This window comes from Pogoniulus pusillus, unplaced genomic scaffold, assembly GCF_015220805.1.
Source record: "Pogoniulus pusillus isolate bPogPus1 unplaced genomic scaffold, bPogPus1.pri scaffold_69_arrow_ctg1, whole genome shotgun sequence".
Lineage (NCBI taxonomy): Eukaryota > Metazoa > Chordata > Aves > Piciformes > Lybiidae > Pogoniulus > Pogoniulus pusillus.
In genome coordinates this window covers 270111-293408 of record NW_026974716.1, presented here as the reverse complement: position 1 = coordinate 293408, position 23298 = coordinate 270111, and the positions used below count along the sequence as shown (strand labels likewise).

The 23298-nt window shown below is 50.6% G+C and overlaps 1 long non-coding RNA gene across 1 annotated transcript; it reads right to left on the bottom strand.

The window, feature by feature from the left end:
* Window positions 1-1741: 1741 nt before the first annotated feature.
* Window positions 1742-21332, bottom strand: LOC135174493 (uncharacterized). The gene is made up of 3 exons (XR_010301944.1): window positions 21248-21332; window positions 6233-6345; window positions 1742-2472 (listed from the first exon to the last, which is right to left on the bottom strand). It is a non-coding gene; the product is annotated as an uncharacterized LOC135174493 (long non-coding RNA).
* Window positions 21333-23298: the final 1966 nt, after the last annotated feature.

The window sequence follows — 23298 nt, the reverse complement described above, 5'->3', positions numbered from 1 at the left end:
TCCAACCTATCTGCATTCTACAGAACTGATTCATTTCATTACAGAGATTGATTCATTTATTTTCCCCCACTACTCAAGTCCTTTTGTTTTGCTCAAAAGCAAAATTTCCTCCCATCTTCAGAGGAATGCTAAAGTGGATGTTACAGAGATTTCCATAATGCACAACCTTGTGAATTTGAGTCCCAAACAACCTCTTGCAACCCATCTGCATTTTGATCCTTGTGATCCCTTCCAACCCTGACTGATTCTATGATTAAGTTAATTTAAAGCTTTTCTACTATTCAAATCCTTTTGTTCTGCTCAGAACCAAAATTTACTCCCATCTTTAGAGGAGAACTGAAGTGGACATGTAAAAGGTTCCCTGAACTCACAACTCCATGCAGCTGAGTTCCAAACAACCCTTCCCAAACAACCTCTTGTAACCCACCTGCATTTTAAAGAATGCTTCAGTGATTAATTTAACCTAAACTTTTTCTGCTATTCAAATCCTTTTTTTTTTGCTCAGAACCAAAATTTACTCCCATCTTTAAAGAAGAACTGAAGTGGACACGCAAAAGGTTCCCTTAACTCACAACTCCATGCAGTGGAGTTCCAAACAACCCTCCCCCAACAACCTCTTCCAACCTATTGCAGAAACTTCTTTTTAAGTTGAATTTTTACATTTTCTGCCACTTAAAACCTTCCATTTTGCTCAAGCCCAAGAAGAATTCACTGCCATCTTCAGAGAACTAAAATGGACATGAAAAAGATCCCCACACTGCACAACTCCATGCAGCTGTGTCCCATCCAACCTCTTCTACCCCACCTGCACTTTAAAGACTCTTACAGTGATTGCACTGGAAATGGATCTTGAACCCTTTCTGCTCTTAGAAACCATTCACTGTGCTCAAAAATAAAGCAGAATTCACTCTTCTTCACCTTACTCTTCCAATCTATCTGCATTTTAAAGCATGTTAAAAGAACTTCTTTTTAAATTGAATTTTTACTTTTTCTGCCACTTAAAACCTCTCATTTTGCTCAACCCCAAGAAGAATTCACTGCCACCTTCAGAGGAGAACTAAAATGGACATGAAAAGATTCCCACACTGCACAACTCCATGCAGCTGTGTCCCAAACAACCCTCCCTAAACAACCTCCTCCAACCTACTGCAGAAACTTCTTTTTAAGTTGAATTTTTACATTTTCTGCTACTTAAAACCTTTCATTTTGCTCAACCTTAAGAAGAATTTACTGCCACCTTCAGAGGAGAACTAAAATGGACATGAAAAAGATTCCCACACTGAATGACTCCATGCAGCATTCCAACCAACCTCTTCTATCCCACCTGCACTTTAAAGACTCTTACAGTGATTGCTTTGGAAGTGGATCTTGAACCCTTTCTGTCCTTTGAAACCATTCACTGTGCTCAAAAATCAAGCAGAATTCACTGCTCACCTTTAGAGGAGATCCCCAATGGGCATTCCAAAGGCTCCCCCTCACTCACACCTCTACTCAGCTACTCATGAAATAGACACTTGTAACAATACTTCTAACTCTCTCCATCCTATGGATGCTGTACAGAGAAAGCTGTCAGAGCTTTGCTACATTTCACACACACAGACAGGTTCAGGGGTTTGGTTTTTCTTCTGAAACCATTTTCCTCCTCGTCCTGCTGCTGGCTGTTCCCCCTCCTTTTAGACAACCCCCACCTGGCACTCAGTTCACACTCAAGAGAAACAGGATTCCATTTGTTGTCTTCATGTGCTGGTAAGGCAAAAGGCATCCATCCTGGGGGCCCTTTTTATTAAGGTTATGTGCAAACATTTGGCCAGCTTAGGCTGCTGATTGTGACAACTGCCTGGCTTAGGTGCTTGTTTCCTCAGGAAATGCAGAGTGCAGTCCTTACTCCTGGTTTTCCTCTACTCATCCCTGCTGGCCAGAAGTGTCTTCTCCTGGACAGCAACCTGGGGAACGTAGAAACTGCAGAAGTTGTCAGGAAACACAGACCTTGTACATTCATCAGCTCAAAAAAGAACCCAACCACCCATCCCCACCAAAACCAAAAGCCCCAACCCAAACCAGCTGAGTGCTTGGCAAGCACAAACACAAAGCACAAAGCAAAAAGGGAGAAGGGAGGAAACCCTTTAGGGTCTCTGAGAGGAGATTGGATTAGTCTGCACTTCTGGTTGAGAACATAGGAAAACAGACAAAGTTGACTGACCTCTGCTTCTTTATATATATATATGTATTTATAGCTATCTCTCTCTACTTTATCTTCTCTCCAGTTCCATGCCATGGTGATGTCCAACTGAGCCCAGAGGGCTGCCTCAGAGGAATCCTTCTCGCCAGGTCGCATTCTTGACCAAACAGCTGCAGCACTCTATGGCCTGCCACCAACTAGTGCAGTTTAAGGGTTCCACGCTGGCTTTGGTGATCAGCACCTTCGAGCTGGAGGGGCAGAGTCCTGGCTGGCTTCCTGTTATTACTGATCTGCTAAAGAAAACACAGGTAGGGATCAAAGCGGCCAGGCTGCCGAGCAGCCCTCTGCTTGCAGCCAACACTGCGCTGCAGCAGCCTGCTGAGGAGCTGGTGGCCATCTGCTGCCTGGGTGCAGACCTTGCTGCTGCTCAACCGAGGGGATAAACCTGCAGAGGAGGGCTGGGGAGAGGACCCTCCCTTTGGCAGGGAAAGGAGGTGTCCAAATTGCTTTGGTAGCGGTTTGGGTTGGAAGGGACCTTCTAAATCACCCAGTTCCAACTCCCTGCCGTGGGCACGGACACCTCCCCCTAGCCCAGGTTGCTCAAGGCCTTGAACAGCTCTGTGGAGAGGGCATCCATAACCTCCTTGGGCAACCTGTTGCAGTGTCTCCCCTCCCTCACTGGCAAGAATTTCTTCCTCATCTCCAGCCTCAATCTCTCTTGCTTGGACACAGACAGAGCTCTGCTTCCTCAGCAAGGATTCTACCTGGTCTAGTAGGAGGTGGCCCTGCCTGTGGCAGGAGGGTTGGAATTAAAGGACCTTTAAGGTCCTTTCCAGTTCACACCATTCTCTATGAAATGATCCATGAGGGGAGTGTCTGAGAGCAGCTAAAAACTGCTCACTGTGTCTCTAGCCTCCTCCTGGACACAGTTCCATGGCTTTTAACATCTCATCACTTTGGCTCCTGAGGAGCTAGCAAGCTCTGCTGGACTTCTTAGCCACCAAGCACATGCCCTTCAAGAGAACACACCTAGGAGGCTCAAACCCAAGCTGTCACCAGCCACCCGTGTTGTGGGCTTGGACTGGTCTGCAATAGCCTCACCTCCTGCTGTCCCTCCTGCTTGTTGCCACCTCCCAAATGTTCAAGGGGAACAGGGATCTACTGGAAAGTGCCCAACAGAGGCTACAAGGATGGCAAAGGGGCTGGAACATCTAATGAGGGAAGGCTGAGAGCTCTAGGGCTGTTTAGCCTGGAGAAGAGCAGCCCCAGAGGGGACATTATTAATGCTCATAACCATCTGAAGGGTGAGGAGCAAGAAGAAGGGGCCAGGCTCTTTTCAGTGGTGTCCTGTGATAAGATGAGGGCTACTGGTCACAACCTGGAAGCCAGAAGTTCCACCTCAACATGAGGACAAACTTCCCTGCTGTGAGGGTGACAGAGCCCTGGAGCAGGCTGCTCAAAGAGGTTGTGGAGTCTCCTTCTCTGGAGACTTCCAAACCTCACCTGGATGTGTTCCTGTGTGACTTGCCCTGGGTGATTCTGGTTTAGCAGGGCAGTTGGACCTGATCTCCAGAGGTCCCTTCCAGCCCCTACCGTTCTATGGTGCTGTGAGTGCCTTCCCACCTCCTGTGGGGCAGTTCAGGAGCTCCTGAGCAGGCCAGCACACACACTGCTGGCACAGCTACTGAGGCACCCAGTGCAGCCTGTCCCTGTCCTCCCCTAATGGCAGTTACAGGAGCAGTGGCCAGGAGAGAGAGCATGAACTGACCCAGCTCTGCACCTTCCCTTGCAGCTTGGCAGCACTGAACTCACCTGCTGCAACGAGCTGGTGGCCCAGGAGCTAAGGTGCTTGCAGCCAGCCAATGCTGCTGATATCTTCTACCCCCTCAGCCAAGCTGTCCAGGGCCAACCCCAGCCAAGGCTATCCCAGCCCAAGCCTTCTGCAGGGAGGAATTCTCACCCAAGCAGCTTCAGCACCTTTCACTCCTACTGCAGCCCCAGTTCCTGCTGCCCCCATGGAGATGGATGAATTCTGCCATGGCTTCAGACACCTGTACAGTGAGAAGGGGGCAGGGGGTGCTGGCAGGGTGAGCACAGGGGGCTGATGCCCTCAGCTGAGGGCTGCAGAAGGCAGCTTCCTTTGTCCTCCTTTCCAGCCTCCTGAGAGGGGCTGGAGAATTGGTGGCCACAGGACAGCCAAGAGCAAAGAGCCAAAGTGCTGCTGTGTTTGCAGGGGATAATGACCAAACCTTTCCAGTTTTGATGTCCTTCCTCTGCTACCTGCCCCCAGCTTTGAGCACCACCTAAGTACAGAGAGCTGGGAAGAGGAGGGGCTTGCTCACGACCTCCAACTCAGGGAACAGGTTGGCAGAAGGCTAAAAATGCACCAGAAGGGACCAAAAGTCTGAAGAGTTCACCTTTGCAGCAGCTGTGGTGGAGTGGGACAGGTGGAGCCTTTCCTCCAGCTCCCTCCAGAGCTGAGCTGGGAGAGGGAGCAGGAGCTGCCCTAGGGGAAGGAGGAGCTCTGTCAGAGCAGCTCCCAGGTGAAACCAAGGCTTTGGTTTCCAAGTGAAGAGGCTGAGAATTAAACCTCCCCTTTCTCTTAAAGCCTTCCCCTGCAATCCAGGGGTCTGAGAGCTGTGCCCCTCCCTGCTTAAGCTACTGAAGACCCAACCCTGGTTCCTCCAAGCTGGGGGATCCTGTCTGCTACTAGTGTGGCCTCAGGCCCTCACCAGCATTTGCCACGCTGGGGGGGAGGGTCGTTTATTGTCTCTTTCCAGGCCAGACAGTGCAAAGTGCCTGTAACTGCTGCCCCCTCCCCCCAGCAGTTGTTATGAACTGCTCAGCTGCACAGCAGAGCAGTTCTTCTAGCTGCAAAGCTCAGCCCAAAGCTCTGTTGGCACTTTCCCAGGGCAGCCTTGCAGAGTCTTTTCAACTCGAGGTGTTCTCAGGGGGTGGTCTGCAACAAGCCACACGTGCAGGTGGTTCTGACCCTAGTTTGAAGGCACCACCCAGACAGCAGCAGATGAGTAACATCAGCACAGCTGCAGGTCCTGCCACAGGACAAGGGAGAGTTCCACATGCCCAGCGCTGAGCAGGTGTCACATAATCCTCTGGGATAAATCAACTGGGCACAGGGATGAGACAGGAGCAAGGAGATCCCTGTGACAGTGCAGCAAGAAAGCTCCTGGCCACCCTCCTCCATGCTCATCCTCTTACCTTGTAGGAGAGGAATCCCTGAAGGCAGAGCTGTGCAGGACTGGTGTCCTGAGCAGCTCTCTCAACTGCAAATGCTCCCTGAAGTGTTGTACTGGCACTGAGAACAGTGAGCTCTGCCTGCATGCAGGCAGAAAGCCACACTTGGATCTTTCAGTCACAGGGAGAGCTCTGCCCAAGTGCCCCAGAAAGGAACACTGAGCATCAGAGACCCAGGGAAGTGACACCTGAGCCAGCACTTAAGCCAAAGGAGGTCCCACGGGGATCTCAGACCAGAGGAGGTTCTTGAGGTGCCCATGCAGCCAGGGGCCAGGCAGCAGCATGCTTGGGGTGTGGTACCTGCTCCTCCTGCCTGGGTACCACAGGGAAGTGTTCATGCCGTGGAAGGGCTCTGCTCAGCACTGCACCTTCCTCTTCCAGCAGACTGTGACTCGACAGCCTGAGCTCCTGAGGGAGGCAGCTTGTCTTCTGGGGCTTTCATCACACAGAGCATGAGCTGAGTCCCTGTGTTCTCTGTGTGATCCCTGGGGCCAGCCAAAAGCTGATGCCTGCACAGGTCCTTGCAGGAAGCTGGGCAGGTGTCAGCTTCTTTCCTCCCACCCTTTTGCTTCTGCTTTTCCTCCCATCTTCTGCCTCTGCTTCCTATCCCTTGCCTTCTGCTTCCCTTCCTGTTCTTTGCCTTCTGCTTTTCTTCTCATCCCTTACCTTCACCTTCCCTTCCCACCCCTTACCTTCTGCTTTTCCTTCCCATCCCTTGCCTTCTGCTTCCCTTCCCACCCTTTGCCTTCTGCTTTTCCTTCCCATCCCTTGCCTTCTGCTTCCCTTCCCATCCCTTACCTTCTGCTTCCACTCCCATCTCTTGCCTTCTGCTTTTCCTCCCCTTCTTTTGCTTCTACTTTCTTCCCATCCCTTGGCCCCAGCTCAAGCATCTCCACCACTGGTGTTCACCACTGGAAGCCAGCAGAAAGACACACAGTGGTTACCACACTTCACACCACACCAAGCACAGTTTGTGGCTTTTGCCCCTAGCTTTGAGCCTCTCCACACTGTTCCTTGATGGATGAGACCTTAAACCCCAGGCTGGGGCTGCTTTCCTGAGCCTCTGCAGCTCATTGAGCCTCTCAAGCACACATTCCCAGGGGCTTAAAGCTCTGACAGATGCAGCCAGTGCTGAGGAAAGGCCCATCGAGGTCTTGTGCTCCCAGCCAGGATGCAAGATGCCTTGCTGAGAGCAATGAGTGTGGAGTCTGAGCCCTTAGGCTGTGCTGCTGCTCCCCTCTGGCAGCACAGCTCCTCCTGCACTCCAGTGCTGAAGTGAGGAGAGAGGAAGCAGCACACTGCTGGCTTGGCCTCAGCAGGCTCCAAGTGCCACTTACCTTTGTGTTCCCAGCACCAGCGCTAAGAGCAGAGCTTCCAGCCCTCAACAGCAGGCTGCAGGCCACAGGAAGAAGCTGCTGGTGCAGCAGGACCATTCTGGGATGGAAAGCACTGACAAGAGCTCCACAAATACCCTTCTTACTGACAGACCAGAGCCTGAGGCTGTTCACAGAAGACAAGATGGGAACAAGGCAGGACGTGAGGGGCAGCCCCTGTCTGCATCTGCCCAGGTGGCCAGGAAGGCCACCAGCATCCTGGCTTTGATTGGCAGTAGTGTGGCCACCAGGAGCAGTGCCTGTACTGGGTTGTTGAGCCCACACCTTGAGTACTGCCTTCAGTTCTGGACCCCTCACTCTAGGAAGGACACTGAGGTGTTGAAATGAGTCCAGGCAAGGGCAATGAAGCTGCTCAAGTGTCTGGAGAACAGGGCTGGTGAGGAGCAGCTGAGGCACCTGGAGAAGAGGAGGCTGAGGGGAGGACCTCATTGCTCTCTACAGCTGCCTGAAAGGAGGCTGGAGTGAGCTGGGGGTTGGGCTCTGCTCCCCAGGAATGAGGGAGAGGATGAGATGAAACAGCCCCAGGTTGCACCAGGCACGGTTTAGGTTGGACATGAGGAACAACACTTTCAACCCCAGGCTCCTTTTGCTGTTGCCTTGCTTCAGGCCACGTTTCCACGGGCCTGAAGCTGACACAAAGGAAGCTGCAATCACATTTGCAATGCCCAGGGGCAGGGATCTATGGAATTGTTTGCTCCTTCAAGAAGCTTCCTGGCACACCTCTGCTGCTCAGGCTCTGAAGCAGAACCAGAACACAAACCAAGCTCCTCTTCATCACCTACAGAAAGAGCAAAGCAGTTTGGAGTCACCCTCCAGCTGCTGCCACATGTCTTGTCACAAACCAGTCCCCAGCTGAAGGTGGCACAGCTAAAGCAACTCACCCAGGAGCTGGCACACCTCCTGTTCATAAACCAGTCCCCAGCTAAAGGTGGCACAGCTAAAGCAACTCACCCAGGAGCTGCCACATCTCCTGTTCATAAACCAATCCCCAGATGAAGGTGGCACAGCTAAAGCAACTCACCCAGGAGCTGGCACAGGCAGGGGTGAAGCTGCCTCACTGCAGACTAACTGGTGCCAGTGAACTGATGCTTATGGTGGGGGTGTGACAACCTGGAAGAGTTCACTGACACAGCTCCACCAAGCTTCTGTGGTCAGAGAACTGACCAAGACAGAAGAACACAGCAGAGGGAGGAGCAATCCCAGAGCTCTTTTATCACACTTGCAGGTCTCTGATGAAATTTGCTGATGTCCCTTAAGAGGGAGCAGCACTGGGACCACAGGAGGACCTTTCTGAGCAGCCAGCAGGTACCAGGTGCCTCCAGACATAGCTAAACCCCTTTAAAGCTCATCTGTGGGGTGGCCTCTGTGTGTTGGGGGGGTTGCTGCTACTCAGCTTTAGTGGTTTGTGCTAGTTTGAAGCAAGCTAGAATGTTTTGGTAAAAGAACTAGATAACGGGCAGTGAAATGAAAACAATTGATGTCAACTTCTCTCACAGTCACGCTGAGAACTCTGGGAAGAAGAAAGACTTTTTCTCCATTTTTGTTTCTCACTCTTGCTTTTGCCTTAGACCTGGTCACATCTCATTAACCCTGCTCCCACTAACCTTGCTCCCTAACCTCTTGGCTGCACCTCTTTTCTTCCTGAGAACTGGGGTAAGGTTGAGAGGGCCAGGGGAGGTGTTGGGGGTGGTTTGAGAGCCCCTCCTGGGGACTGGGGTTTCTGGGAGGGGAGTTGTGCTTTTGTATTGTTTATCCTTTGTATATTTCTGTATATAATTGTATATAACTGTATATATTGTAAATAGCTGCTTGTAAATTCTGCTAGCTGTAAATAAATTGCTTCATCTATATTCCCAGGGTCCGTCTGAGTTAGCTGGGGCAAATTCAAAAGTGTGGGGAGGCGGGGTAACCCCCAAACCATCACATTTTTTAATTGGCGCCCAACGTGGGGCTAGATATTTCAGTGAGTGGAAATTAGCTCTGGGAATGAAGATGAAGCTAATCAAGCAGCTATTGTATTTGGTTGGTGCATTGCTCTGGTCTGGTTTTGTTTTCTTGGCATTTAGTTGGTTAAAAGGTCAAATTGTTGCTTATTTCATTGATCTGGCTTATAATAAGGCTAAAGCTAAGGTTTCAGATATGTTCTGGAGTTGGGGTGATTTTATTCTTGGTTATGCTGGTTTTAATATCTCTGAGAATATTACCAAGGACATTACAGGAGCTCTGGTCAATAATGTGACAATGAATGTAAATTCTGCTTTAAATATGGCTCTAATGAGAGTTATTCAGCCTAAGACAGGAATTCCAACTGTTTGTATAGGTACATGCTCTTGTAAAACTGTTTTTCTTCTCACAATTTTTAATATTTGCCTCATGATTTTAATATTCATATTAATTTTGGCATTATTGGTAAAAAATTCAAAACCAGTTTCTGTAAGAACCAGGAAAAATTCTGTCTCAGAAGCAGTCTCTTTCACAGCAAAACAAGGGAACACAGTTATCGGCTTCCCCCTTGCCAGCCTCTGCCCCTCCTTCTCCAAGTGCTGGGAACACGACCAATGTTCCCGCCAATAACGTAAACAATGATAAGGATAACCAAAACAAGCCGCAGAGTTTAGCAGGAGCCTCAGGAGGACAGGCAGGTACCCAAAATCAGAATGTTCCCAGCAAAAATGATAACACCTCAGGTTTGGCAGGTATCCCAGGAGGACAGGCAAACAATCCCACTAATGTTAATAATACTACTAGTGCTAGTAACGCTAGCCCAGTCAGTCCAAATCCTAATGACACCAGCTCAGCCAATTTGAAACCCCAGCCAGCAGACCAGAACCAAAATTCTCCTGTTAAAAGCAAGGCAGATTTGAACTCACAAGCTCCAGGTCAGACCCCTAAGGATACAAATGCTCCAAGTCAGACCTCCAATAATTCAAATGCTCCAGGTCAGACCCCTAAGGATTCAAACCCTCCAAGTCAGACTCCTAAAGGTTCAAATCCTCCAGCAGACACATCCAAGTCTGTTGCTGCTCAGGCCCTTCTGGCACCTGCTAAGGCAAAAGTTAAGACAAAGAGTGGTTCGCAGGAGGATGTAAGAGAGGGGACCTCTGGTGATCAGCAGCAAGAGGAGGAAGAGGAGGCAGTTAGTCTGCGAGACCTTGCAGATGTGCTGAGACAACAATACTCAAGTGAGAGGAGTGCTGTGAGGTTAGCTGCCAGGAGAGAGGATGGTTCCAATGAGTTTAGGAATGCTATGAGGAAGATTGTGTTAGGCCAGGCACCACCAGATCAACAGGAAGAGGAGGAGGAAGATGACATCCAAGGCTCCAAGGATCCACTCAGAGAGGTCAGGGAAGTTAGGAAGGAATACACAAGGGAATCAGGTGAGCCAATCTTAAGCTGGCTAGTGAGATGCCGTGGTATTGGTGCTAATGCTCAGCAGGTAGGAGACAAGTCTGCCAAGCAGCTGGGACCACTCACTAAGGAGAGTGGAGTGGACAAACACCTAGCAAGTCCTCTTGGTAGGGTTAGCTTGTGGACACGCCTTCTGTTGGCTGTGGCTATGAGATATCCTTCCCGAGATGATTTGCCATGGGCTGCCAAGAAGTGGAACACCATTGAGCAGGGAATTAAGCTTCTGAAGGAGTTTGCTGTGAAGGAAGTGCTTTATGGAGATCATGGCACTCATGAGCCTGACGATATTCCTTTGGGAACAGGTCTCATGAAGAAGCTGATTAAGCTTGCTCCTTCATCCTATGCTAACATCTTGGCCAGTAAATTTCTATCAAGGCGTGATAATGGAAGATCTTTTATTGTTGGTGAATTCACTGACCAGCTCAGGCAGATGGAGGACAGCTTGTCACATTCTGGTATAGTCTCTGCCATACAAACTATGACTTCTGAAATAAAGGGCATGAAAGATGGTTTTGAGGATACCATGAAAGAACTGAAGGAGGATCTCAAAAACATTACCAATCTGGTAAAGGATACCGTTCCTGCGTCATCTGAATGGGTGCATGTTTCTGCAGTCAGGAACAGACGCCCACCTCCTGCAAGGCAATTTCAGCCCAGGAGGAGACAAATTCCACCCAGACAGCAGCAATCACGTGCGTCACTGTGGATACTTCTGCGTGACACATACGGTGAGAACATGAACAAATGGGATGGTAAACCTACTTCAGCTCTTTCAAAGAGGGTCAGGGATCTGCAGAGTGGCAGAAACAGAGGCAATAATGCCAGGAAAGTAGCTGTCACTTCTTCAGCTCCTGAGAGCAACTGCAATTGTTCCAACAGTTGCAATTCCTCTCACAACAACACCAATCACTGTGTACACCCCACATGCCATGTTCAGCATTAGGGGTGCCCTGCCTCCAGCCAGGAGGAGGAAAGGGATAGTGGAGAGAACCGAATCTATTGGAATGTATTCATTAGGTGGCCTGGCAGTTCAAGAGTTCGGAAATACAGGGCTGTAGTTGACACAGGTGCTCAGTGTACTTTATTGCCATCTAATTGCAAAGGGACAGAGTCCATATCTATTTTTGGAATCACTGGTGGATCTCAAGAGTTAACTAAGATACAGGCTGAGATCAGTTTAACTGGTAAAGAGTGGAAGACACATACTATTGTAACTGGTCCTGATGTGCCTTGCATTTTGGGAATTGACTTTTTGAGACAAGGTTGTTTCAAAGATCCTAAGGGTCACAAATGGGCTTTTGGAATAGCATCTGTAGAGATTGAGGATGATAAATTGAAATTGTCTATTAGACCTGAACTTTCTGATGAATCTGCAGTTGTGGGACATCATGACATAGAGGACCTGGAAGTGCCAATTGCAACTCAAACTGTTCATCACAGACAGTACAGAACTAACCGTGACTCTTTGTTGCCCATTCATCAGCTGATTCGTCAATTGGAGAGTCAGGCTGTCATCGAGAAAGCTCATTCACCTTTCAACAGTCCCATCTGGCCTGTGCGTAAACCTACGGGCGACTGGAGACTGACAGTTGACTTTCGTGCCCTCAACGAGGTGACTCCGCCCATGAGTGCAGCTGTGCCAGACATGCTGGAACTCCAGTACGAGCTGGAATCGAAGGAGGCTAAATTGTATGCAACCATAGACATTGCTAATGCTTTCTTCTCTATTCCCATAGCAAAGGAGTGCAGGCCTCTCTTTGCATTCACCTGGAGAGGAATCCAATACCAGTTCAATCGTTTGCCTCAGGGGTGGAAACACAGCTCAGCCATCTGTCACTCAGTCATCCACAATGCACTGCAGAAAGGTAAAGCTCCAGAGCACATCCAGTACATCGACGACATCATTGTGTGGGGCCAAACTGCTGAGGAAGTCTTCGAGAAAGGTAACAAAATCATTGACATTCTGTTACAAGCAGTTTTGCCATTAAGAGAGACAAGGTCAAAGGACCTGCCAAAGAGATTCAGTTTCTGGGAGTGCGGTGGCAGGATGGTCGCCGTTACATTCCTCAGGATGTGATCAACAAAGTCTCTACCATGGCAGTTCCCACCAGTAAGAAGGACACACTTTCTTTTCTTGGTGTGGTGGGATTTTGGAGACTGCACATTCCTAGTTTCAGTCAGATTGTCAAACCTCTGCACGATGTGACTCGTAAAAGAAACAATTTCGAGTGGGGACCTGAACAACAAGCAGCCTTTGATCAGATCAAACGAGAAATAGTCCATGCAGTGGGCTTGGGACCTGTGAGATCTGGTCCGGACATTAAAAACATTCTGTACACGGCTGCCAGTGACAATGTCCAACTTGGAGCCTTTGGCAGAGAGCTCCAAATGAGACACGTGGTCATCCACTTGGTTTCTGGGGACGTTGTTACAGAGGTTCAGAGACAAATTACACTGCAACTGAGAAAGAGATTCTAGCAGCCTATGAAGGAGTGAAAGCAGCTTCTGAAGTGATTTGAACTGAGTCACAATTGCTTTTAGCTCCTAGACTGCCAGTTCTTAATTGGATGTTCAAGGGCAAAGGTTCATCACCGCATCATGCCACAGATGCAACCTGGTCTAAATGGATGGCTTTGATAACCCAACGAGCACGAATGGGTAATCTTGACCGACCTGGTCTGGTGGAGGTGATCACCAACTGGCCGGAAGGCACAGACTGTTCCAAACCTCCAGAGGAGAAAATAACTCGTGCTGAGGAAGCTCCTCCCTATGGTAATCTCTCTGATCAGGAAAAGAACTATGCTTTGTTCACAGATGGTTCCTGTCGTCTTGTTGGGAACAAGCGAAGATGGAAGTCAGCGGTTTGGAGTCCAACCAGGAGAGTTACCGAAACGAAAGATGGTGAAGGAGAATCCAGTCAGTTCGCTGAGGTAAAAGCTGTTCAACTTGCTCTTGATGTGGCTGAACGTGAAAATTGGCCTATCCTTTACCTCTACACCGACTCGTGGATGGTAGCCAATGCTCTATGGGGTTGGCTTAAGGACTGGAAGAAGAATGGTTGGCAGAGGAAAGGAAAGCCTATTTGGTGTGCTGATCTATGGCAGGACATTGATGCACGGCTGGAGAGAACTCCAGTGAAGGTGCAGCACGTAGATGCACACATGCCTAAGAGCAGAGCCACTGAGGAACATCAACATAATCAGAAGGCAGACCAAGCTGCTAAGATTGCTCAAGTTGATACCAACTCTGAACTTGACATTGACCTTGATTGGAAACACCGAGGTGAGCTGTTCTTAGCTCGGTGGGCCCATGACTCATCTGGACATCAAGGCAGAGATGGAACATACCGATGGGCTCGCGATAGGTCAATTGACTTGTCCATGGACGCTATCACCCAAGTCATCTATGACTGTGACATCTGTGCTGCTATTAAGCAGGCTAAGCGAATCAAGCCCTTATGGTATGGTGAGAGATGGTCAAAGTACAAGTATGGTGAAGCCTGGCAGATTGACTACAACACTTTACCTCGATCTCGTTCTGGCAAGCAGTATGTGCTAACGATGGTAGAAGCCAGCACTGGATGGTTGGAAACCTATCCAGTTCCACATGCTACTGCACGTAACACCATTGTTGGTTTGGAGAGACAGATCTTGTGGAGACATGGAACTCCAGAGAGAATCGAGTCAGACAATGGTACTCATTTCAAGAACAATCTTGTGAAAAACTGGGCCAAAGAGCATGGTATTGAATGGATCTATCACATACCCTACTATGCACCAGCTTCAGGGAAGATTGAGCGCTACAATGGTTTGCTGAAAACCACCCTAAAAGCCATGGGGGGTGGAACTCTGAAAAACTGGGACAAACATTTAGCACAAGCTACCTGGTTGGTAAATAGTAGAGGTTCAGTAAACAGAGCAGGACCTGCACAATCAGATTTGGTCCAAACAGTAGACGGTGATAAAGTTCCTGTTGTAGGTGAGAAGAATCTGTTAGGGAAAACTGTTTGGGTATTTTCTCCTTCGGGCGAAGGGAAACCTGTCCGAGGGGTGGTATCTGCTGAAGGTCCTGGTCATACATACTGGGTAATGCAGGAGAATGGTGAAATCCAGTGTATTCCACAGAGAAATCTAACCTTAGCTGAGAAAGTTTAAATTCAAGCTGTTAGGAGTTTTCTGTTCTAGGTAACATCGGCGCCCAACACTGAGAGACTCTACAGTACATGAGCACGAACCCAACATCACCTGGGAGTCCCTGTTCTGAGCTTTTGAATCACCTACATCTGATTGAAGTGTGAACTGAACTTGTATATATTGTTTTAGTGTAAATATTGGTTTAGATTAGATTGGATGATTCTCAGCGATACTCTGAGCGAAGTAGACAAGGGGTGGATTGTGCTAGTTAGAAGCAAGCTGGAATGTTTTGGTAAAAGAACTAGATAACGGGCAGTGAAATGAAAACAATTGATGTCAACTTCTCTCACAGTCACGCTGAGAACTCTGGGAAGAAGAAAGACTTTTTCTCCATTTTTGTTTCTCACTCTTGCTTTTGCCTTAGACCTGGTCACATCTCATTAACCCTGCTCCCACTAACCTTGTTCCCTAACCTCTTGGCTGCACCTCTTTTCTTCCTGAGAACTGGGGTAAGGTTGAGAGGGCCAGGGGAGGTGTTGGGGGTGGTTTGAGAGCCCCTCCTGGGGACTGGGGTTTCTGGGAGGGGAGTTGTGCTTTTGTATTGTTTATCCTTTGTATATTTCTGTATATAATTGTATATAACTGTATATATTGTAAATAGCTGCTTGTAAATTCTGCTAGCTGTAAATAAATTGCTTCATCTATATTCCCAGGGTCCGTCTGAGTTAGCTGGGGCAAATTCAAAAGTGTGGGGAGGCGGGGTAACCCCCAAACCATCACATGGTTTTAACTCACTCTGCCCAGCACTTCCAGCTCAGTTCTTTAGGCACTGCAGGAGCAGGCACTGCCTTAAGTCCTGGCTGGGCCCAGCAGCTCCCTCTCCCCTCTTCCTCAGCAAGGCATCCGACCTGAGTGCCACTGGGAACCAGGTTATAGTCAGGGCAAACAGAACTTCATCAAATCTGAGCACTATGGAGGGAAAACCCAGAAGTGTTCATTGCCAGTTCACCTCTCCAGGGAGCTGGCAATAGCTGCACACTGGATGGAAGCTTTGCCCAGGCAGTCAGATTGGTTTGCCTCAAAAGAGAGCACATGCCAGCCTGAAACTCATCACCACAGCAGCAGCAAAGGCTGTTCCTTTGCTCAGCTCAGCCTGGTGGTCACAATGTGAAGAGACAGAGCTGTCCTAAGGGCACTTCCAGCTCTGAGTCCCTGGCTCCTGGGCAGACCTGCCTCTGCCCTGGCCCTGTGCCGTGCCTGGTCTCTGCTTGCTGTGGCAGCAGGAAGAGGCAGGGATGAGCAGCATGGGATGAACACACTTGGGCATGGGCTTAGTCCCTGCTGCCTGCGAGTGGCAGCAGCCTCCAGAACCTCCCTGTGTGCCCAGCTTGGCTCTTCTCAGGCCATAGATCTGAGACTCAGTGAGATTTGCCCCCAGGCTTTGTTTTGTGCCAAGGGCATCCAGAGGGGTTGGTGACTGGTACACACAGCACACCCCAGGGACAGGCTTTAGGCACTGACACACACAGCACACCCCAGGGACAGGCTTTGGAGACTGTCACACACAGCACACCCCAGGGACAGCCTTTAGGCACTGTCACACACAGCACACCCCAGGGACAGCCTTTAGGCACTGTCACACACAGCACACCCCAGGGACAGCCTTTAGTCACTGTCACACACAGCACACCCCAGGGACAGCCTTTAGGCACTGTCACACATGGCATACCCCAGGGACAGGAGCTCAGTGCCTCCACACCACCCTCTTCACCTCCACAAGCTCTTAGGTGGTGATAGAGACTTAGTCTGCTGGGTGGAAGCTTCCTTGAGCTCCTGCCACAGACCTCACACTCCACAGCCAGGTCTGCTCTGGCCACACCACCTTGCACAAGGCAGGTGGCCAAGGTGCAAACTGCCTTCAGACCTCCTACCTGGTTTCCTGCTGGCCTGGTTTTATGGTGCTCCTACAGCCTCAGGAGCAGCAGCAGCCTGGAGAAGGGGATGGAGGCTGCTGGCAGCAGCCACCTCAGGCACACAGGGGGCACATGGGAGACATCACAGTTTAAACACAGAGGCAGAAAGGGAAGAGAGGGAAAGTGGAGGGCCAGTGAGGGTTGTGGCTTTGGCCACAGCACAGTGGTGTCCCAGTGGCCTCCAGCTAGGGCACAAAGCATGTTTTGGAACAGCTGTTTGTTAAACAAGTCAGTTCTGGTTTTATTAAGGCCAACTCTGGTACAAGCAGCTCTTTCCTCATAGTCCTGTACGAGGCTCTTTGAAAGCCCAAGAGAAACTGGGACCTCTCCTTGCACCTGGGTGAGGTTAGAGTAGGGGCACAGACATCACACTTGGGGTTTGATCCCCTTTGTTGGTATTTGGGTTGCTTTGTCAAGCAAAAGGGGCAGTCAGTCTGCTGCAAAGACAGAGCTCCCCACCAGGAACAGAGGCTGCAGCTCTCCAGTGTTCCCCTTAGGTTAAGAGTTGCCCTTTCAATTGCTTCCAGTCTCCCCCACACCCCAGCAGGATGTGCTGGAGCCCAGCAGGGTTAGCCATGCCCCAAGCAGAGGGTGGGGAGGTGGGCAGGGGGGCTCTGGGGAAGAGGGTGAAGCAGGGAGGCAGAAAGTGCAGCCCAAGGAAGACTCAGCAAGTGGAGGGTAGGGGAAGGGCAGTTAGGAAAGCTGTAAGGCTACAGAAAGAAAGTGCCAGCAGAGAGTCACTGCTGAGGAAGGGGAGAGTGCAGCTGGCTGTTAGGAGGCTCTCCAGTTCCACCCCAAGCCAGCAAGAGCAGAGGACACTCAGAGCAGCAGCTCAAGCAGCCTGCTGAGCTCCTGCCTCGCACTAACCCAGTCTCTCCCTCGCCTCCCTGCAGCCTGGGGGCAGCGTTAACTGCTCTCGCCCAGAGATCAGTGCTTGGCTTTAGTGGCAGCCCCGCAGCAGCCCTTCGGGAGCTGTTTAGCTCTTGGCAAGTACCTCAGATGGCAACTTTGAGCAGCCAGAAACCTGAGCAGGGGCACTTCTGCCAACCACAAGGTGTGCAGCACTCTCAAGTCCTCGCCACACAACCTCTTCTGGGCAGCAGGTTGGAAGCTTAGAGGTGAAAGCACCAATTAATTTCTTCTGTGGGAGCTGTTTGGGCCTGAACAGATCTTCTAATTAACAAATCTTCCTGATGGCATGGAGCAGGCAGGGGGCACACTACAGAAGCTACAGAAAGAACAAAAGAGAAGCAGGATTTAAGTTCATTGACATCAATTCAAGGCAGCATGAAAGGGGCAAAGGTACAACTCTACCCAGCGCTGCCTGGCAGCACCTGGGGCTCGGGGACAGTTGGGGTTTAAAGCACCCAGCGTGGAGAAGCTCTCCTGGCTGCCAGGAGCTCATCTGGAGCTGGTAATTAGAGAGCTGACCTAAAGCTTTAAGGAGGAAAGGTGGCTGAAGTCCTGTGCTATGGAGACAGGGGCTGGGCAGAGCTGTGGAGCCATCTCCAGCCCAGCCAGGACCACAGGCACAGCCCAAGCTGGTTCTCCCCACCAGCACAGCCACCAGCTTGGCACTGGCCTCATCTCCCAGGCTCCATCTCTCTGCCAGCTTCAGCCCAGGACAAGATGAGGGTGGGTTTGGCTTGTGCCCTGAGTGGAAAGGCTCAGCCTGTCCTAGGGCCTCAAGCAGCAGGCTTCAGGTCCCTGGACCATGGGGGCAGCAGTGACCTTGCTGCTGAGCTGCTTTTACAAGCAGGCTTTGTGTCCCTTACTCTCTTGCAAGCATCTCCAGGAGCTTTGCAGGAGCATTTCTGAGCTCGAGGCTGCTCCTGTGGGTAAATATTTGCCAGCTGTTGCTGTGGGTGGCTGTGCTGCTGTCACAGCTGCAGCCACCTCCATGGCCCTGAAGAAGGTGGGATGCAAAGAGGCAGCACAGAGGACGATGCCCAGAGCTGCCTTGTAAAGCAAACCAGTGCAAACTGATTGCCCAAAGCAGAGGTCTCACACACAGAGGCAGCTCCTGCAGTGCCAGCACAGCCCATCCAGCCATGGCTAAAAGGTCTTGGAAGCAGCCAGGAGCAGCAGCTGCTTTTGTTCTTGGAGCTAAGGGTGCAGAAAAAGCTGCCCTCAGAAGCAGCACTTCCAACACTGCAGCAGCCACACACTGCCTGCTTTTGTCTGAACTGCAGCAATGAGCTCAGGAACAAAAAACAGGCCCAGAGAGAGAGCCTCGATTAGCTGAGTGTGTGTGAAGCTACAGAGCAGGCAGCAAGGACAGGCCTTCAAGCAGAGCTTCCCCAGCAGCTCTCTGACAACAAGAAGCCCAAACTATCTGTGCTCTTCTTCTGGCCTTCACCTGTGTCTGTGATGAGCTTCTCCAGAAGGGCACAGCTTTGGGAGGGCCATTAGGGAAACACAGAACCAGACTTGTTTGGGCTGGAAAAGACATTTCAGATCAACCCCAGGCATTCTCTAACTCCTCCAGGGCTGGTGCTGAACCATGGCCCACAGCACCACATCTCTGCAGCTCTGGAATGCCTCCAGGCACTGTGGTAAAGGGTTGGACTTGATGATCTGTGAGGTCTCTTCCAACCTTGGTGATACTGGGATACTGTGATACCTCCTCCTGGGCACCCTGTGCCAGCCTTGCAAAACTCTTGCAGAGAAGTTGTTTCTTCTCATGTCCAACCTCAACCTCCTCTGGTGCAACCTGAGGCCATCACCTCTTGTTTATTCCTTGGGAGAAGAAACCAACCTGCACCTGCTTCCAGCCTCCTTTCAGGTAGCTGCAGACAGCAATGAGGTCTCCCCTCAGCCTCCTCTTCTGCAGGCTGCACACCCCCAGCTCCCTCAGCTGCTCCACACCAGCCCTGTTCTCCAGCCCCTTCTCCACACCACCCTCCACCTCTGCTGCCTTTACATCCTACCCTTAAATCACCTCTTTGGGCACCACCACAGCAGTGCAGCTGCTGGTAAAGCCCTTTGGCCACCAGAGCCCCCACAGCACAAGTGCCCACAAGCCTGATGGCAACCTTTGCCCAAACAGGGATGGCATTTGGGTATTTTCAAGGCCCTCCCCCAGGTAACAGAGGTCTGCAGAGGAGACTGCTCTGGTTTTAACACCAAGACATTGACACTGCAGGGAAATAGTTGAGCTGACACAGTTCCCTTCTGCAGGTAGAAACAAATGCCTTAGGCAGGGTAGGGAGGGGAAGGAAGCTTCTCTAGAGCTGCAGCTCACCCCAGAGAGCCAACACAGCACCAGGTTCATAGCTTCATTGAGTGGCTTGGGTTGGAAGGGACCTTAAAGGTCATCCAGTTCCAACCCCCTGCCATGGGCAGGGACACCTCCCACCAGCACAGGTTGCTCAAGGCCTCATCCAACCTGGCTCCAAACACCTGCAGGGAGGGAGCAGCCACAACCTCCCTGGAAAGGATTTCTTCCTCATCTCCAGGCTCAATCTCCTCTCTTCCAGCTCAAAGTCATTGCCTCTCGTCCTGTCACTCCCAGTCCTTGTCAAAAGTCCCTTCCCAGCTTTCCTGCAGGCCCCTCCAGGCACTGGAAACCAAATCAGCAATGTGAAGTCATCAAGAGCAAACATAGAACTCAAAGCCTTGCTCTTCTGGATGTCTCTTGTTGCTTTCCAGCACTGAAAGGCTCTGAAATCATTGCCACCAGCCCCTTCTTGCAGGTCTTTATGAAGGGCTGCAGTGCTCCTGGCTTGTTCCTGGGCTGTGCTGCTCAGCCTGCAATGTTCAGCTTGGACCCTGACAAGCAAGCACAGGCCTCAGCACAGAGGTGCACAAGAGCACAAAGCCCCAGAGAAGCCTGGGACACAGCCTCACCTACAGCAAAAGCAGCTCTGGCCACCCTGTGCTGCCTTGCTGGGACACAAGAACACAGAGAGCAGAGCCTGGCTCCACTCTGAGCTCCTCACTGCTGCAGGCCTCCTGCCAGCTCTTGGACAGACGCAGTTCCCCTGCAGGCATCCTCCAGGTGGGTTCCTGCAAGTTCTGCCTTGGCTTCTGTGCTGCTTCCACTTAGGAACTGAGCTCCTCCTGCTGCACCTCTGGGCTCGGTCTCTGGGCAGTGACTGCGCTCCCTGAAGCCCAGGGCATGGCTGTGCTGCCGCTGCCTGCTGCTAGGAGAGGAGGCTCAGTGCTCAGCCCGGTGTCATGGAGAGTTGCAAAGCTCTTTGTAGGGCCTTTGCTGTGCATGTTACAGTGTCTCACATTGAAGGCCAAAAGCAATCGTGAAACCAGAACAATATTTCTAGCCCATGAGAAGATTCCTTAAGGAAGGGTAAAAGCTAAACAAAGGCCATGCTTTCGAGCAAAGGCCTTGATTGCCATGGCATCGCTGACCACCTGTTGGGGGCCGATCTCTGGGTGGTCTTACAGGTTGGTTGTGGTAAGAACTGTCCAGTTGTGCAGGTTGATTATAACTTTGTACCAATCTGTAAAAGTAACATAAGAATCACCTGAACTGGTGAGCACAGCTCTTGTGAGCGTTATAAAATGGTGTCTGCCTCGATCGGGAGCCTGCTCGCTACCCTGCTCACCTGCACGCTCGCTCTCGCTCATGCTGCTCCAGCTCCTGCAGTCTCTCACCCAGCTGAACCTGTGTCTTGGGTTCAAATGCAGGTTCCCAGAGACTCTTATAAATTTAGTAGACCCAATGACAATTATAGAATTTATAGAGTGCCCTCCCCTCTTCCCCCTCCTTTTCCCAAAGATAGGGAGAGAGAGAAAGGTAGGGACACCCAAATAAATCAATCTCACTCGATTTGGAAGTTAAAAAGGAAAAGTTTAACAATAACTTAGAAAAGGTATGGGAGGTAGGGAAGTTTACAAAGGATAAGGAAGGGAAAACAGCAAAATACAAACAGGGATGGATACAACCTGAGCAGTGTGATGGAGTCTCTGCCTCGTGGCTGCCACGTGGTGTGCTGGTATGCAGTATGAGTGTGTGTGTGAAGAGGTAGTGCAGTAAAAGAAGAGAGTGAGACAGGAAACTCCTCTCTCTTTTATAGCCCAGGAAGTGGGGGCAGTGGGCTAACCATCACCTGGAGTGTGGCCCACCCCTGGGGAGGGGCCAAGACCCCTAGGGTCAGGTTCAGGGTTACTCCCCCAGGAGTGTTAACCCTATACAACCTGCTTGCCACGAGACCAGCGGACGCCCGATCCTCTGGAGCCAGGGTTTGCCTGGGCCTGATCCTGCAGAAAGGTTTGGACAACTTCATAAACGCTTCGAAACTCTGCCGAACTGCTTTGAACAGTGAGTAGCCAACGAACTCTTATCTAAAGACTGAGTAACTTCTAAAGACTCAAAGAACTTTTTAAAACACAGACTCTCTTTATTTGCCATTTTCTGCACTTTTACCTGCGACCTCGGATCAAAAGAACTTAGGTGGGACAGTTTAGATAAGGTTTGGGGAAGGGGATTTTCATATTTTGGCAATAAATCAATTAAGCTTTTACAAATCAGCCCCACGTGTTTTCCCCAGAAATTTCCCCTAACCGCGTTCCACGACACCCGGACACGCCGCCCTCGCAGGGGCTGCAGCTGGCAGAGCACAGGGAGAGTGCCCAGCACTCAGCTGGGGTTGGATCCAAAGGAGCAGACTGCTTTGGCTGGCACACTGACTCTCAAGGGTTCAGGTTCTGCCCTGGCCCCTCTCCAGCACCTACACTGCTTTCCTAGGCTGCATCCAAGAGCCTGCCACAACACTCCTCCCCTAGCAAGGATGCTGAATTTCACTCTACAGCCCCTGCCTGGCTACTAAACACACCTTGGAGCTCCTCCTGCTCCAAAGGGACCTTGCAACTCTGTGCTAGTTAGAAGCAAGCTGGAATGTTTTGGTAAAAGAACTTGATAAGAGGCAGTGGAATGAAAAACAATTGTGTCTCCTTCTCTCACAGTCTCACTGAGAGCTCTGGGAAGAAGATGTAAACTTTCTCCATTTTTTGTTTCTCACTTCTGCCTGTGCCTTCAGACCTGGTCACATCTTATTAACCTTGTTCCTACTAACCTTGCTCCCTAACCTCTTGGCCGCACCTCTCTTCTTCCTGAGAACTGGGGTAAGGTTGAGAGGGGCCGGGGGAGGTGTTGGGGTGGTTTGAAAGCCCCTCCTGGGGACTCAGGTTTCTGGGAGGGGAGTTGTGCTTTTGTATTGTTTATCCTTTGTATATTTCTGTATATAATTGTATATAACTGTATATATTGTAAATAGCTGCTTGTAAATTCTGCTAGCTGTAAATAAATTGCTTCATCTATATTCCCAGGGTCCGTCTGAGTTAGCTGGGGCAAATACAAAGTGTGGGGGGTGGGTAAGAGCCCAAACCATCACAGACTCCATGACAAGAAGGGAATACAAACCAAGCACCAGCACAACCCTCTGCTCTGCCTACTCTTTCTACAGCAGCACCTGCCCTGGTATGTCAAACCCAAAAGCAGTGCTGGGAAATAAATACACCTGTCCTCCTGCTCCAGTTATGGACAAAGGGACCTCACTCTCAGGCACCTCTCTAACTGCAGGCCCCAGGCTCACAAAACAAAGCTGAGTCACTCCCAGGTCACTCCCTCTGCTCTTGGGGCACAGTTGGCTCGAGTGCACTAAGAGCGCTGTAGGGCAGCTGATGGATGGAGGTTCCTCTCCCCTTCCAGTGCCCTCTCTGCAGGCAGAGGACAGCAGCAATGGTTTGCAGCTCTACTGAGGGCTTTCTGCTTTAGGCTCTGCCCCTTGGACTCTGGCCTGACTCTGAAGGACGCCAGGAATGTCCATGGCTCATCTGAGCCCCTCAGAGTTCAGGGATCCTCTAAGGGGCTATGGAGAGGCCGACAAAGGCAGCCAGAGCCTGGCCCCAGCTGGGAACAGCACCATGGAGCAGTGCAGGTGAGGGATGACCTGCTGGAGAGCAGCTCCATGGAGAAGGACCTTGGAATGCTGCTG